Raw genomic sequence first — 4,527 nt, forward strand, 5'->3', positions numbered from 1 at the left:
ACAGAGAGTGAGCGCAGTACATTCCAGTCATCGGGACAGAGAGTGAGTGCAGTACATTCCAGTCATCGGGACAGAGAGTGATCGCAGTATATTCCAGTCATCAGGACAGAGAGTGAGCGCAGTATATTCCAGTCATCAGGACAGAGAGTGATCGCAGTATATTCCAGTCATCAGGACAGAGAGTGATCGCAGTGTATTCCAGTCATCAGGACAGAGAGTGAGCGCAGTACATTCCAGTCATCAGGACAGAGAGTGAGCGCAGTATATTTCAGTCATCAGGACAGAGAGTGAGCGCAGTACATTCCAGTCATCAGGACAGAGAGTGAGCGCAGTGTATTCCAGTCATCAGGACAGAGAGTGATCGCAGTGTATTCCAGTCATCAGGACAGAGAGTGATCGCAGTATATTCCAGTCATCAGGACAGAGAGTGAGCTCAGTGTATTCCAGTCATCAGGACAGAGAGTGAGCGCAGTATATTCCAGTCATCAGGACAGAGAGTGAGTGCAGTGTATTCCAGTCATCAGGACAGAGAGTGAGCGCAGTGTATTCCAGTCATCAGGACAGAGAGTGAGTGCAGTATATTTCAGTCATCAGGACAGAGAGTGAGTGCAGTACATTCCAGTCATCGGGACAGAGAGTGAGCGCAGTGTATTCCAGTCATCAGGACAGAGAGTGAGCGCAGTACATTCCAGTCATCAGGACAGAGAGTGATCGCAGTACATTCCAGTCATCATGACAGAGAGTGAGCGCAGTGTATTCCAGTCATCAGGACAGAGAGTGATCGTAGTGTATTCCAGTCATCAGGACAGAGAGTGATCGCAGTGTATTCCAGTCATCAGGACAGAGAGTGATCGCAGTATATTCCAGTCATCAGGACAGAGAGTGAGCTCAGTGTATTCCAGTCATCAGGACAGAGAGTGAGCGCAGTACATTCCAGTCATCAGGACAGAGAGTGAGCGCAGTGTATTCCAGTCATCAGGACAGAGTGAGCGCAGTATATTCCAGTCATCAGGACAGAGAGTGAGCGCAGTACATTCCAGTCATCAGGACAGAGAGTGATCGCAGTGTATTCCAGTCATCAGGACAGAGAGTGAGCGCAGTACATTCCAGTCATCGGGACAGAGAGTGAGTGCAGTACATTCCAGTCATCGGGACAGAGAGTGATCGCAGTGTATTCCAGTCATCAGGACAGAGAGTGAGCGCAGTACATTCCAGTCATCGGGACAGAGAGTGAGTGCAGTACATTCCAGTCATCGGGACAGAGAGTGATCGCAGTGTATTCCAGTCATCAGGACAGAGAGTGAGCGCAGTGTATTTCAGTCATCAGGACAGAGAGTGAGCGCAGTGCATTTCAGTCATCGGGACAGAGAGTGAGCGCAGTGCATTTCAGTCATCGGGACAGAGAGTGAGCGCAGTACATTCCAGTGATCAGGACAGAGAGTGAGCGCAGTATATTCCAGTCATCAGGACAGAGAGTGAGCGCAGTACATTCCAGTCATCAGGACAGAGAATGAGCGCAGTATATTCCAGTCATCGGGACAGAGAGTGAGCGCAGTACATTCCAGTCATCAGGACAGAGAGTGAGCGCAGTATATTTCAGTCATCAGGACAGAGAGTGAGCGCAGTATATTTCAGTCATCAGGACAGAGAGTGAGCGCAGTACATTCCAGTCATCAGGACAGAGAGTGAGCGCAGTGTATTCCAGTCATCAGGACAGAGAGTGAGCGCAGTACATTCCAGTCATCGGGACAGAGAGTGAGCGCAGTACATTCCAGTCATCAGGACAGAGAGTGAGCGCAGTATATTCCAGTCATCAGGACAGAGAGTGAGCGCAGTATATTTCAGTCATCAGGACAGAGAGTGAGCGCAGTATATTTCAGTCATCAGGACAGAGAGTGAGCGCAGTACATTCCAGTCATCAGGACAGAGAGTGAGCGCAGTGTATTCCAGTCATCAGGACAGAGAGTGAGCGCAGTACATTCCAGTCATCGGGACAGAGAGTGATCGCAGTACATTCCAGTCATCAGGACAGAGAGTGAGCGCAGTGTATTCCAGTCATCAGGACAGAGAGTGATCGCAGTGTATTCCAGTCATCAGGACAGAGAGTGAGCTCAGTGTATTCCAGTCATCAGGACAGAGAGTGAGCGCAGTATATTCCTGTCATCAGGACAGAGAGTGAGTGCAGTGTATTCCAGTCATCAGGACAGAGAGTGAGCGCAGTATATTCCAGTCATCAGGACAGAGAGTGATCGCAGTACATTCCAGTCATCAGGACAGAGAGTGAGCGCAGTGTATTCCAGTCATCAGGACAGAGAGTGATCGCAGTGTATTCCAGTCATCAGGACAGAGAGTGAGTGCAGTGTATTCCTGTCATCAGGACAGAGAGTGAGCGCAGTATATTCCAGTCATCAGGACAGAGAGTGAGCGCAGTGTATTCCAGTCATCAGGACAGAGAGTGAGCGCAGTACATTCCAGTCATCAGGACAGAGAGTGAGTGCAGTGTATTCCAGTCATCAGGACAGAGAGTGATCGCAATGTATTCCAGTCATCGGGACAGAGAGTGAGCGCAGTACATTCCAGTCATCGGGACAGAGAGTGAGTGCAGTACATTCCAGTCATCGGGACAGAGAGTGATCGCAGTATATTCCAGTCATCAGGACAGAGAGTGAGCGCAGTATATTCCAGTCATCAGGACAGAGAGTGATCGCAGTATATTCCAGTCATCAGGACAGAGAGTGAGCGCACTGTATTCCAGTCATCAGGACAGAGAGTGAGCGCAGTACATTCCAGTCATCAGGACAGAGAGTGAGTGCAGTGTATTCCAGTCATCAGGACAGAGAGTGATCGCAATGTATTCCAGTCATCGGGACAGAGAGTGAGCGCAGTACATTCCAGTCATCGGGACAGAGAGTGAGTGCAGTACATTCCAGTCATCGGGACAGAGAGTGATCGCAGTATATTCCAGTCATCAGGACAGAGAGTGAGCGCAGTATATTCCAGTCATCAGGACAGAGAGTGATCGCAGTATATTCCAGTCATCAGGACAGAGAGTGATCGCAGTGTATTCCAGTCATCAGGACAGAGAGTGAGCGCAGTACATTCCAGTCATCAGGACAGAGAGTGAGCGCAGTATATTTCAGTCATCAGGACAGAGAGTGAGCGCAGTACATTCCAGTCATCAGGACAGAGAGTGAGCGCAGTGTATTCCAGTCATCAGGACAGAGAGTGATCGCAGTGTATTCCAGTCATCAGGACAGAGAGTGATCGCAGTATATTCCAGTCATCAGGACAGAGAGTGAGCTCAGTGTATTCCAGTCATCAGGACAGAGAGTGAGCGCAGTATATTCCAGTCATCAGGACAGAGAGTGAGTGCAGTGTATTCCAGTCATCAGGACAGAGAGTGAGCGCAGTGTATTCCAGTCATCAGGACAGAGAGTGAGTGCAGTATATTTCAGTCATCAGGACAGAGAGTGAGTGCAGTACATTCCAGTCATCGGGACAGAGAGTGAGCGCAGTGTATTCCAGTCATCAGGACAGAGAGTGAGCGCAGTACATTCCAGTCATCAGGACAGAGAGTGATCGCAGTACATTCCAGTCATCATGACAGAGAGTGAGCGCAGTGTATTCCAGTCATCAGGACAGAGAGTGATCGTAGTGTATTCCAGTCATCAGGACAGAGAGTGATCGCAGTGTATTCCAGTCATCAGGACAGAGAGTGATCGCAGTATATTCCAGTCATCAGGACAGAGAGTGAGCTCAGTGTATTCCAGTCATCAGGACAGAGAGTGAGCGCAGTACATTCCAGTCATTAGGACAGAGAGTGAGCGCAGTGTATTCCAGTCATCAGGACAGAGTGAGCGCAGTATATTCCAGTCATCAGGACAGAGAGTGAGCGCAGTACATTCCAGTCATCAGGACAGAGAGTGATCGCAGTGTATTCCAGTCATCAGGACAGAGAGTGAGCGCAGTACATTCCAGTCATCGGGACAGAGAGTGAGTGCAGTACATTCCAGTCATCGGGACAGAGAGTGATCGCAGTGTATTCCAGTCATCAGGACAGAGAGTGAGCGCAGTACATTCCAGTCATCGGGACAGAGAGTGAGTGCAGTACATTCCAGTCATCGGGACAGAGAGTGATCGCAGTGTATTCCAGTCATCAGGACAGAGAGTGAGCGCAGTGTATTTCAGTCATCAGGACAGAGAGTGAGCGCAGTGCATTTCAGTCATCGGGACAGAGAGTGAGCGCAGTGCATTTCAGTCATCGGGACAGAGAGTGAGCGCAGTACATTCCAGTGATCAGGACAGAGAGTGAGCGCAGTATATTCCAGTCATCAGGACAGAGAGTGAGCGCAGTACATTCCAGTCATCAGGACAGAGAATGAGCGCAGTATATTCCAGTCATCGGGACAGAGAGTGAGCGCAGTACATTCCATTCATCAGGACAGAGAGTGAGCGCAGTATATTTCAGTCATCAGGACAGAGAGTGAGCGCAGTATATTTCAGTCATCAGGACAGAGAGTGAGCGCA

This window comes from Pseudophryne corroboree, chromosome 2 (genome assembly GCF_028390025.1).
Source record: "Pseudophryne corroboree isolate aPseCor3 chromosome 2, aPseCor3.hap2, whole genome shotgun sequence".
In the NCBI taxonomy this organism is placed as follows: domain Eukaryota; kingdom Metazoa; phylum Chordata; class Amphibia; order Anura; family Myobatrachidae; genus Pseudophryne; species Pseudophryne corroboree.